The following is a 13,532-nucleotide window of genomic DNA, read 5'->3' as shown; positions in this document are numbered from 1 at the left end:
CCCAGCCTGCGCAACAGAAGAAAAGGAAAGAAAAGAAAAAAAGAAAAGTGGGCTTTAGGGGTAAATCTTAAAGTTTAGGTGGGGAAAAAGTAAATAGAACTGGGGATCCCATAGACTGCACTAGCCAAAGTTATGATGAGACCTCAGTTTTGTTGAACAGTATAGCACGGTGGTTAGAATAAGCTCTGGAGTCAGACACACCTAGGTTCAAATCCTGCCTCTGCCACTTACCTACTGTGTAAATCTGGGCACCTTACCTTGCTTCTCTAAACCTTGGTTGCTTCACTCATAAATGAGGGCAATGATATCGCATCCCTCTAAGAGTCGTGAGATTAAACGACTTCATTCATGTAAACCCCTTTTTAGGGTTGTGGGAATTGCTCAATGCATTTATTTGAGTTACTACTATGAATTCTTTTTTTTTTTTTTTTTTGAGATGGAGTTTCACTCTTATTCTCTTGTTGCCCAGGCTGGAGTGCAATGGCGCACTCTCGGCTCACTGCAACCTCTGCCTCTCAGGTTCAAGCAATTCTCCTGCCTTAGCCTCCCAAGTAGCTGGGATTACAGGCATGTGCCACCACACCCGGCTAATTTTGTATTTTTTCAGTAGAGATGGGGTGTATTATAAACGACTATAAGCCAGCGTGTATGAAAACTTTTATCAAATGAACCACCTTCCAGGAAGAAACATTTACCAAGACTGACTCAAGAAGAAAGAAAAACCCTGAATAATCCTATAACGAGGCATTAAAGCAATAGCTAAAAATCAAGTCCAGGTGATTCCACCAGTGAGTTCTTGCATACATTCAAGGGCCAAATGATTCAATTTATGCAAATCAATTCAGAGTACAGAAAAGGATAAATCACTCCCAATGAATTTTGTGAAACTAGCAGAATTCTTATAAAACTTGACAAAAACTTTATGAACAAAGAAAATTATAGGTTATAGTCACTCAGTAATATAGGTGCAAAATCCTAATAAAGTGTTAGAAAACTAAATTTAATAATGTTCAAAACTGACAATACTTTATGACCAAGTTGGGTTTATCTTAGGAATTCAAGCTTGGTTTAGCACTGGAAAATTCACCAATATAATTCAAAATATTTGTATATTAATGAAAGACAATATGTTTATTTACTACATGGATACAATGCATATGATAAAATTCAACATCAATTCATTGTTTAAAAAATAATTAATTAATTAATTTTAGTTTTTTCTTTTTTTTTTTTTTTTTTTTGAGGCGGAGTCTTGCTCTGTCGCCCGGACTGGAGTGCAGTGGCCGGATCTCAGCTCACTGCAAGCTCCACTTCCCGGGTTTACGCCATTCTCCTGCCTCAGCCTCCCGAGTAGCTGGGACTACAGGCGCCCGCCACCTCGCCCAGCTAGTTTTTGTATTTTTAGTAGAGACGGGGTTTCACCGTGTTAGCCAGGGTGGTCTCGATCTCTTGACCTCATGATCTGCCCGCCTCGGCCTCCCAAAGTGCTGAGATTACAGGCATTAGACACTGCACCCGGCCAATTTTAGCTTTTTCTAAAGAGAGGGTCTTACTCTAAAGAGAGGGCTGGTCTCAAATTCCTGGCTTCAAGTGATCCTCCCACCTTGACTTCCCAAAGTGAATTCATTATTTTAAAAATCTTTTAAAAAACTAGACATAGATGTGAACTTCCTCAATCTGATAAAACCTCTACAAAGCTCTTTGTATTAGTTATCCATTGAAGCATAACAAATGACCCCAAAATTTGATAGCTTAACACACTTAAACACATTTATGATCTCACACAGTTTCTATGGGTGAGAAATTCGGGCAGCTTAGCTGAGTGCTTCCAGTTTAGTATTTCCCATGATGTTGCAGTCCAGAACATTGGCCAATACTGCAGTCATCTGAAGGTTTGACTGGGGCTGGAGGATCCTCTTTCAAGGTGGCTGACTCAGAGCTGGCAAATTGATGTTGGTTGCCAGCAGGAGGCCTCCTTGCTGCGGTGACCCTTCTGTAGAGCTGCTTGAGTGTCCTCCACACAGCAGCTGGCTTCCCCAGAGCAGGCAAACCAAGAGAGAGCAAGATGGAAACAATATCTTTTATAACCTAGCCTGAGAAGTCACACACGACCATTTCTGCAATATCCTATTACACAGGTCAGCCCTCTTCAGATATGGGATGTGAATATCATTAGACAAAGATCATTTGGAGCCATATAGAGACTGGCTATCACAATTTCATGTCGTATATCTTCTTTCATGGTGAAACGCTAACATTATTCCATTTCATAAATAAGACAAAAGTTGCCACTATCATCATTTCTATTCTATTGAACTAGAGGTTTTAGTTGACACAGTAAAATTGAACAACAAATAAAAGGAAGAGACAGTCACTATTTTCAGATCCCATATGTCAATATAAAAAATGCAAAAGAATATCCCACAAAATGTTAGAATTAAAGTGAGTAATGTTTCTGAATACAAAGTGAATTTTAAAAAATAAATTGTGCTAGCAACAATTGGAAAGTACAATTTCAGGACCAGGCTCATCACCCTCCCACCTTTTGGAGTCTTCAGTGTCTATTATTCCACTCTGTGTGTCTATGTGCACTCACTGTTAGCTCTCACTAATAAGTGAAAACATGCTGTTTTCTGCTTTCTGCTTCAGAGTCATTTCAATAAGGATAATGGCCTCTAAAATATCATATTTAATGATGAAATATTAGAAGCATTTCCACCAAAATAGTATAAGATCAGGAGGCCCATTACTATCACCAATATTATATTCAAGTTTAGTCAATGCAACAAAAGAAGAAAAAGAATACAGAAATATAAATATTGAAAAGGAAAGGCAATTTGGTAATATTTATTAACATTTTAAGTATATATATTCACTAGTTTTAGGTGGCCAAGTGAACACATACAGTTTTCCCTCTCACTACTGGAACCCCACCCTATTATAATGATGACAAATAACATATAAATAAATAAAACTTACAGTGGTCAAAAAAATGAAGGGGCCCATCAGCAAATGAAGATTTCAACCAACTTTTTGAAGTTAGAGATAAAGAAAGGGTAATGAAGCCAGGAAGAAGCAGCTACTGCCTAGGGTTTGTGTGGAGGGGGTGGCAGCCAAGGGCACTGGGTAGTCCACAGGATCCAGGAGGAGCTTTTAGCTGGAGGCCCCAGATACAACAGAGGGAGCAAATGAGATGTGGGGGTTATTGATTAAAAGTCTGTACATAGAACAGCCGGCCCATCAATGTCACTCCCCCTTCATCAGTCAAGCACCTGCCCCTCCAGTAAATAATTGATGAGTTCCCCTCAAAATAACTCAAATGGCTCAATAAGAAAGGGTTCAATACATAGAATGCAGGCTCTGGCATCACAGAACTTTCCATCATCTGTTGTGTGCGATTTGACCACCCAGATAAAAGGTTCCAAAGTGATAAAATCTGAGATTATACAACATCTGAATGTGAGTACAAGGTTTGCTGCAGGATTTTGGGGGGTATTTTGGTGGTGGTGGTGGTTGTTGTTGTTGTTGTTGTTGTTTTGCGATAGGGTCTCACCCTGTCTCCCAGGCTGGAGTACAGTGGTGTAATCTTGGCTCACTGCAGCCTTGACTTCCCAGGCTCCAGAAAACCTCCCACTTCAGCCTCCCAAGTAGCTGGGACTATAGGCGTGAGTCACCATGCCAGACTAACTTTTGTATTTTTGGTAGACACAGAGTTTTGCCCTATTGATTAGGCTGGTCTCAAACTCCTGAACTCAAGTTTTCCACCCGCCTTGGCCTCCCAGTGCCGGGATTACAGGCATGAGCCACTATGCCCGGCCTGTTGGAGTTTTTAGAGTGAAATGTTTAAAGGTATATGTCGTATATGTTATGGTTGAGTTATGTCCTCCCAAAAGATATACTGAAGCCCCAAGCTCTAGTACCTCAGCATGTGACTTTATTTGGAAATAGAGTTGTTGTGGCAGATGTAACTAGTCAATTTAACATGAGGTCAAGCCGGGCGCGGTGGCTCAAGCCTGTAATCCCAGCACTTTGGGAGGCCGAGACGGGCGGATCACGAGGTCAGGAGATTGAGACCATCCTGGCTAACACGGTGAAACCCCGTCTCTACTAAAAAAATACAAAAAACTAGCCAGGTGAGGTGGTGGGCGCCTGTAGTCCCAGCTACTCAGGAGGCTGAGGCAGGAGAATGGTGTAAACCCGGGAGGCGGAGCTTGCAGTGAGCTGAGATCCGGCCACTGCACTCCAGCCTGGGCAACACAGCGAGACTCCGTCTCAAAAAAAAAAAAAAAAATCAAAAAAAAAATCAAAAAAAAAAAAACAAAAAAAACATGAGGTCATGCTGGAGTAGTGTGGGCTCTTAATCCAACACAAATGGTGTCCTTCTAAGAAGAAAAGAGGCCAGGGCAGTGGCTCACACCTGTAATCCCAATACTTTGGGGGGCCAAGATGGGACGATCGCTTGAGGCCAGGAGTTTGAGACCACCCTGGGCAACATAGTGAGAGCTTGTCTGTAAAAAAATATAAGAATTAGCCAGGTGTGGTGGCATGCACCTGTAGTCCCAGCTACTCAGGAGGCTGTGGCAGGAGGATCACTTGTTCCTAGGAGTTTGGGGCTGCAGTGAGCTATGACTGCACCACTGCACTCCAGCCTAGGGGACAAGCGAGACCCTCTCTCTAAAAATAAATAAATAAAAATTTTAACAATGAGGAGGAAGAAGAAGATGGAATAAGGAAGAAGAAAGGAAGAAGAAGGAGAGGAAAGAAGAAGACAACCACAAAGGAGGAGGAGAGAAAGAAGGAGAGAACACCGTGTGATGACAGAGGCTGAGAGTACAGTGATGTGTCCACAAGCCAAGAAATGCTGTGGATCACCAGCAACACCAGACGCTAAGAGAAAGTCTTGGAACAGATTCTTTCTCTGAGCCTCCAAAGATGAACCAATCCTGCTAACATCTTAATTTTGAACTTCTGCTCTCTAAACTCTGAGAGAATACATTTTGGTTGTTTTAAGCTTCCCATTTTGTAATGCTTCATAATACGGCGGCAGCCCTAGGAAACGAGTACATCTTCCACATTAGTTTTCTATATCAAGTTGTTTTTTCTCAGGCATAGTGTATTTCTTCCAATCTTGGCATCCTTGAAAAGCCAGTGGAAATGGAATAGCAAAGTAAAAAGGAATGGGTTAACCAGGACCTCTCAGTCACTGATTACTACCTGCCTAGATTTTATTTTTATTTATTTACTTTTTTGAGGCAGAGTCTCACTGTATCACCCAGGCTGGAGTGCAGTGGCACAATCTTGACTCACTGCAACCTCTGCCTTTTGGGCTCAAGCAATTGTCATGCCTCAGCTTCCCAAGTAGCTAGGATGACAGGAGTTACAGGAGTGAGCCACCACACCTGGCTAATTTTTGTATTTTTTTAGTAGAGATGGGGTTTCACCTTGTTGGCCAGGCTGGTCTCAAACTCTTTTTTTTGTTTTTGTTTTTGTTTTTTTTTGAGACGGAGTCTCGCTCTGTCGCCTGGGCTGGAGTGCAGTGGCGTGATCCCAGCTCACTGCAAGCTCCGCCTCCCGGGTTTACGCCATTCTCCTGCCTCAGCCTCCCGAGTAGCTGGGACTAACAGGCGCCCGCCACCTCGCCCGGCTAGTTTTTTGTATTTTTTTGTAGAGACGGGGTTTCACCGTGTTAGCCAGGATGGTCTTGATCTCCTGACCTCGTGATCCCCCCCGTCTCGGCCTCCCAAAGTGCTGGGATTACAGGCTTGAGCCACCGCGCCCGGCCTCAAACTCCTGATCTCAGGTGATCCACCCACCACGGCCTCCCAAAGTGCTGAGATTACAGATGTGACCCACCACGCCCAGCCCCTGCCTAGACTTTCCTTACAACAAAAGATACTTCTGAGTAGAGGTCAGTTACCATGAAAGGGGATCGTTGCCACAAGTTATGTTATTCAACATTAAACTGTCTCAGCCAGGTGTTACTTACTGAAGTTGATGCAGTCCTTTTTGGTTGTGCAAAGACACACTTGGCTTCTATCTACTGCTCTAGGGCTTCTAGATTCTCTAAATCTTTTTCTCCTTGTCATCTATTTTAGAGCGCATTTTGCTATCTCATGCTTCTCCTTTCTGCTCTCACTATTCTTCTTTTGAAAAAAAAAAAAAAAGTGGAATATTCAGGAAACAGTGAGAAGCCCAACTTAACAGAGATACTATTTTCCTCTCTGTCATTCTCTCTCTCGTCCAAATTTCCAGGGAAGGAAACCTGATTTGCTCAGCTGGGGAGTGTACCCACTTAGTTACCCACTTAGTTACCCACTTAGTTACATCATTTGTGGTCAGGGCTGAGGTCATGTGGTACAAAATCACTGCCAGAGGCCCCCCACTGGAGGTAAGATAGCCCATAAACGTGATTATGAGCTGGGCAGACACTCCAAAAGCACTCTGCTATTAGTTGTAATAATTCAGTAAATAACTTTGTGTACAATCTTTATAAACATCATATGATTACTTCCTTAAAATAAATTCCTAAAGGTGGAATTATTGGGCCAAAGTGTATTAATATGATTAAAGTTTTAAATTCATGTTATCAAAGTCATCTCAAAAGCATTGGATTAATTCACACTCCTACTAGCAGTATATAAAATGGCCATTTGACAAAACAATATTGGATCTTATTTTTTAAAATCTTTGCCAATTTGATGAGTTAGGTGATGTCTCGTTATTTTAATCCTCCTTTTATAATCAGTAAAGGTAAATATTTTCTTTTTTTTTTTTAGAGACAATGCCTCACTCTGTCACCTAGGCTGGAGTGCAGTGGCACAATTTTGTCTCACTGCAACTTCCACCCTCTGGGGTTCAAGTGATTCTCCTGCCTCAGTTTCCCGAGTAGCTGGAATTACAGGCAGCCACCACCACGCCCAGCTAAGTTTTTGTATATTTTAGTAGAAACAGGGTTTTTCCATGTTGGCCAGGCTGGCCTCAAACTCCCGATCTCATGTGATCCTCCCACCTCGGCCTCCCAAAGAGCTGGGATTACAGGCGTCAGCCACCACTCCCGGCCAAGGTAAATATTTTCATCTGCTTCTCGGGTATTTTTTATTTCTGGCTTTTAAAGAGCCTATCCATATGAATTTGCCATTTTAAAATTGGACATTTTTCATTCTAATGGTTTGTTATAGCTCTTTATATATTACAAATATTTACCTTTTTTGTTGTTGCTGTTGTTTTGTTTTTTTATTTTTGAGACGGAGTCTTGCTCTGTCGCCCAGGCTGGAGTGCGGTGGCGCCATCTCGGCTCACTGCAAGCTCCGCCTCCCGGATTCTCGCCATTCTCCTGCCTCAGCCTCCCGAGTAGCTGGGACTACAGGCGCTCGCCACCTCGCCCGGCTAGTTTTTGTATTTTTAGTAGAGACAGGGTTTCACCGTGTTAGCCAGGAAGGTCTCGATCTCCTGACCTCGTGATCCACCCGTCTCGGCCTCCCAAAGTGCAGCGATTACAGGCGTGAGCCACCGCGCCCGGCAGTTTTGTTTTGTTTTTTTTGAGACGGAGTCTCACTCTATCACCCAGGCTGCAGTGCAGTGGCGCGATCTCGGCTCACTGCAAGCTCTGCCGCCTGGGTTCACGCAATTCTCCTGCCTCAGCCTCCTGAGTAGCTGGGATTACAGGCGCCTGCCACCATGCCCAACTAATTTTCTTTTTTTTTTTTTTTTTTTTTTTTTTGAGACGGAGTCTCCCTCTGTCGCCCAGGCTGGAGTGCAGTGGCCGGATCTCACTCAGCTCACTGCAAGCTCCGCCTCCCGGGTTCACGCCATTCTCCTGCCTCAGCCTCCCGAGTAGCTGGGACTACAGGCGCCCGCCAGGTCGCCCGGCTAGTTTTTTGTATTTTTAGTAGAGACGGGGTTTCACCATGTTAGCCAGGATGGTCTTGATCTCCTGACCTCGTGATCCGCCCGTCTCGGCCTCCCAAAGTGCTGGGATTACAGGCTTGAGCCACCGCGCCCGGCCCCAACTAATTTTCGTATTTTTACTAAAGACGAGGTTTCACTATGTTGGTAATCCACCCGCCTCGGCCTCCCAAAGTGCTGAGATTGCAGGCGTGAGCCACCGTGCCCCGCCCAAAAATATTTACTTTTAACACACATATTAAAGATATTCCTATTTCCATTAGTCTATTTTGTTTATAGAAAGGTTTTTTTAATGCCCAGTTAAATTTAAAATGACACATTTACCTAAATGTTAATTGTCCTCAAATCAACTTTAATAACCCATTTAAAAAATACTCTAGAGAATAATAGATTAAATATTAGCAAATGAATCCTGAATACTTAGTATGAAGCGTCAAGCAAATCTTCTCCTTCTCCTTCTCCTTCTCCTCCTCCTCCTTCTTTTTTTTTTTTTTATGGGGAGACTTGCTCTGTCCCCCAGGCTAGAGTGCAATAGCACGATCTCGGCTCACTGCAACCTCCGCCTCCCAGGTTCAAGCGATTCTCCTGCCTCAGTCTCCTGATTAGCTGGGATTACAGGCACCTGCCACCATACCTGGCTAATTTTTGTACTTTTAGTAGAGACAGGGTTTCACCATGTTGGTCAGGCTGGTCTCGAACTTCTGACTTCAGGTGAGCCAACTGTCTCGGCCTCCTAAAGTGCTGGGATTACAGGCGTGAGCCACTATGCCCGACCTGCCTTTCTTCTCCCTCCATGTTCCACATGCTCCAGCCACAATGGGCTAATAATAGTTCTCCAATATACCCTGTTGCTTCACACTTTGTAATACCTTTTGTTATTCCCTCTATATGAAACTCCCTTCCTTTTTTTCACTACTGATGAACCTTATTTCACTTTTTTTAGACTTAACCAAGTCTCTGCATCTTCTAGGAAGTCTCTCTGCCTCTCCCCCTGTTCCTTCGGGTACACCGCCTCCATGCTCCCAAGGCACACCATGCATATCTCTCCCTTGGCAATTTTGAATGTTTACTAGTCTGTTCTTCCAGGAAACTATCAATGTGGTGGCAGCCTCCTCTATTACTATGATTCAGAGTCTTACACAGGGCCTGATACATCATAGGCTATTACATTTTTGCCAATAGACACATTCATGCATCCATGTTTTCTTAGGGAAAAGTACAACAAAGCAAATGTGCCACTATCAAAGTTTTAAATAGAGAATTAAGTGTCAGGGCATAAATAATAATAACTTAAAACAGTACTATCACTAAGGGTACTCAGTATATTGCTTTTCTGCCCTCTGCCTTAATTTTCACATTTTTATGTCTGAAAGAATAACACTAAGCAAACACCTTTGGAAGATGAACTAGGATAGATGAATATTAAGAAATTTGGTTGTAAGGCCAGGTGCAGTGGCTCATGCCTGTAATCCCAGAGCTTTGGGAGGGTGAGGCGGGTGGATCACCTGAGGTCAGGAGTTCGAGACCAGCCTGGCCAACATGGTGAAACCCCGTCTCTACTAAACATACAAAAATTAGCTGGGTGTGGTGGCAAGTGCCTGTAATCTCAGCTACTTGGGAGGCTGAGGCAGAAGAATCACTGGAACCCAAGAGGCAGAAGTTGCAGTGAGCTGAGATGCCACTGCACTCCAGCTCAGGTGACAACAGGGAGACTCCGTCTCAAAAAAAAAAAAAAAAAAAAAAAAGAAAGAAATTTAGTTGTAAAATGCTTCAATATACTAGTTTCTGGTATAAAATCCCAGGAGAGAGGCGGAGACTGCAGTGAGCCGAGATCGCGCCACTGCACTCCAGTCTGGGCGACAGAGCTAGACTCCATCTCAAAAAAATAAAATAAAATAAAATCTCAGGAGAGGCTGGTCACGGTGGCTCTTGCCTGTAATCCCAGCACTTTAGGAGGCTGAGGCAGGCGGATTACCTGAGGTCAGGAGTTCAAGACCAACCTAGCCAACGTGGTGAAACCCCATCTCTACTAAAACTACAAAAATTTGCTGGGCGTGGTAGTGGGCGTCTGTAATCCCAGCTACTTGGGAGGCTGATGCAGGGAGAATTGCTTGAACCCAGGAGGTTGCAGCGAGCTGAGATGGTGCCACTGCACTCCAGCCTGGGTGACAAAGCAAGACTCTCTCAAAAAAGAAAAAAAAAAATCCCAAGAGATCTAAGAATATCTGATCTTTAATTATTTATAATAGTAAATCAAATAATGTAATATAGTTACATTTTAGAGGAAAAATGCAAATGTAGTTCATTTTTACATGGGGCCCCTGATTTGAGGGCACCAAGAGAAAATTCCAGACTTAGGATCTGAAAATAATGAAAGGGTTATAAAGTTGAAAACAAAACCTTGTGGAACTCATAAATTTATTTATAATTCATTGTACCTCAACCATTGAGATAAAGACTCTATTCTCCTGCATCAAGGTGATTAAAATAGCAATACTTAAATCCAAATTGAAATAAATTAAAACGTTGCCTTTTTTTGTTCCCTTCTTTTCACAGGTGTTGAAAAAGTTGCCTTTTAAACACTGGAAGAATAAAAAAAAAAAAAAAAAAAGAAATAAAAACTGTCAGTTCCTTTATTAAACAGAAAGCTGCCCAAATATTGAGCAAAATAAGATTACTTGTACACCTGACAATTCATACTATCCTGATCTTTAAAAAACTGAGAGTAAGAGAGATATGTTTTTTGAGACCGAGTCTCGCTCTGTTGCCCAGGCTAGAGTGCAGTGGTGCGATCTTGGCTCACTGCAACCTCTGCCTCCCAGGTTCAAGTGATTCTCCTGCCTCAGCCTCCTGAATAGCTGGGACTACAGGTGCACGCCACCATGTCCAGCTAATTTTTGTATTTTTAGTAGAGACAAGGTTTCACCATGTTGGTCAGGCTGGTCTCGAACTCCTGACCTTGTGATCGCCTGCCTTGGCCTCCCAAAGTGCTGGGATTACAGGCGTGAGCCACTGCGCCCGGCCAAGAGATCTTTAGATCCTAACGTAGAAAGCTGTGTATTACTAAATGAGAAAAGCAATTTGCAAAATATAATTTATGTAATCTCATTTTTGTGGAAAACGTTTATATACACATTTACATATGCATATAAAACCTCTTGAAAGACCATCTAAAACTTAACTGCTGTTATCCTAGAGGGGAGAAGGCAGATCATCAAAGGGGATTTGCACTCTTTTTTTTTTTTTTTTTTTGAGACAGAGTCTCGCTCTGTCGCCCAGGCTGGAGTGCAGTGGCCGGATCTCAGCTCACTGCAAGCTCTGCCTCCCGGGTTTATGCCATTTTCCTGCCTCAGCCTCCCGAGTAGCTGGGACTACAGGCACCCACCACCTCGCCCAGCTAGTTTTTTTTTGTATTTTTTTAGTAGAGACGGGGTTTCACCGTGTTAGCCAGGATGGTCTCAATCTCCTGACCTCGTGATCCGCCCGTCTCGGCCTCCCAAAGTGCTAGGATTACAGGCTTGAGCCACCGCGCCCGGTCAGGATTTGCACTCTTTATCTCTGTCATGTTTAAGTTTTTATTATAAGAATGTATTGATTTAAAAAAAAAAAAAGAATGTATTGATTTTGTGCAAAACAATAAAAGCAGGCCAAGCATGGTGGCTCATGCCTGTAATCCCAACACATTGGAAGACCAAGGCAGGATGATCTCGCCAAGCCAAGAGTATGAGACCAGCCTGGACAGCATAGCGAGACCCTGTCTCTAAAAATAAATGAATAAATGAATAAATAAATAAATAAATACACAAACAATAAAAGTCTTAACTTTTTCCTTTGTGGAAGAAATTCTGAGGGGATGGGACAGTGTCTCAATGAACTTGTTTTAAATTAGCTCTCCCTTTTCACACAAAAACTGCCCAAATCTGCTCTACCTCCCAATGAATTTTTGCATCCCCTAGGAGTTCTCTAGTCAAGTAAATGGCAAAAACTGTGGTCAGGGAAGAATTCAAGGCTGAAATCCAGGAGTCATTGCTCCTTATCTTCCTAGGACCTGACTCTTGGCCTGAAATAGACTCTGCTGCTCCCTTTCTGAAAGAAGAAAGAGAAGGACCTAAAGTTGTTTGTGTAGGAGCCACAACTGACCAAGCTCATCTCACAATAAGATTTGGAGTCCCAAATAAAGACTTGGTCTAGAAGATTCCATGTGGACAACAAAATTACACAGTAAAGATACTGAGGTGAAGATCCCCTAAGTCATCTGGCCTGGGTAATAGAGAAAGTGAATTTGTGTATTAATTCTCTATTTTCTGGTTCAGTCTAGCCAGAGAGGGTTTTGGAACAAGAGGAGTGAGAATAAAAGAAGAGAATAAAGACCATTGTCTCAGGGAGACCTTAAGAAAGGTAATGTGGATGCTAAAATAGAAGGTGTGAAAATAGAAAGAATGAAGAAGACCTAGTATTCAATAGCACAACAGGGTGACTATTGTCAATAATAATTTCATTGTACATGGTAACTAAGAGTATAATTAGATTGTTTGTAACACAAAGGATTAATGCTTGAGGTGATGGATACCCATTTTACCCTGATGTGATTATCATGCATTCATTGTCTGCCTGAATCAAAATATCTCATGAACATGTACTCCAAAAATATATATATACCTATTATGTACCCACAAAAGTCAATTGACATTTTTTTAAAAGACAGGGCTATATGGCCACATAGATATCAGTCTGTAGCCTTTTGAGGATCCCCAGCGCTGTTGGCCACCCTCCTCTCTAGAGAACAGAAGGAGCAGAGTCCCAGAGAAGTGTGAGCAAGGGCTTGGGTCGCCTCCTGGCTCCACCACCCGAGTTTAAGAAAGTAGGGATTTTGAGGTCACGTTTGTGTGCCTATTGAAATCTCTTCCCTTCTTCGAAACTCAAATTCTACCTTCTTCAGAAAACCTCCCCTAAATAAGCCTACACTATTATAGGCAGTTTGTAGCTATTTAATACTTTATTAAACTGCATTATTTTATTGTCACTTTACTAGGCTGTAAATGTCGTTAGGGCAGAAATTATGTCTTGATTTTTAAAAATTTCCACAATGCCTAGGGTGGTGTCGAGAATAAAATAGGTATTCGGTAAGTAATTGTGTGATGAAAAAGTTGAAAGGAAGAAACAACCATCAGGTTTCCTCAAGTTTCTAGCCTTTCTAACTTAGAGAGAAAATACACTAGATGGTAGGCCTGCATCCCCACATTCTCAAATCAGAGGGCGGAGGTTCACCTGCACCTCGTGTATCTTTTTCTGGGGGGAAAAAAAAAAGCTATCCTGAATGCAAACTCAGTCTCAAAGTGCTACAAAGGACAACCAGTAAAGCACAGTCCCTTCTGGATCCCTTCTGGGGACCGGGCTCTGTGTGTGTGTGTGTTGTGTGTGTATGTGTGCGTGTCTGTGTGTAAGTGTGCATAGGTGGGGAAAGGTTGTGGTGTGATGGGAGGGGATAGGCAAGAGGGAGGAAAGAGACTCCACGCAGTGATTATGTGGAGAGGATTTGCTATGTCTCTTCCCCCCGCTTCTTTCTTTGTCCTCTTTCTCCTGGTCCCCTTCTTCTGCATTTGTCTGGGAGGATCCTGGAGTGTTCT

This window comes from Rhinopithecus roxellana, chromosome 11, assembly GCF_007565055.1.
Source record: "Rhinopithecus roxellana isolate Shanxi Qingling chromosome 11, ASM756505v1, whole genome shotgun sequence".
Classification (NCBI taxonomy): Eukaryota; Metazoa; Chordata; class Mammalia; order Primates; family Cercopithecidae; genus Rhinopithecus; species Rhinopithecus roxellana.
Note: the sequence above shows the minus strand (reverse complement) of the source record.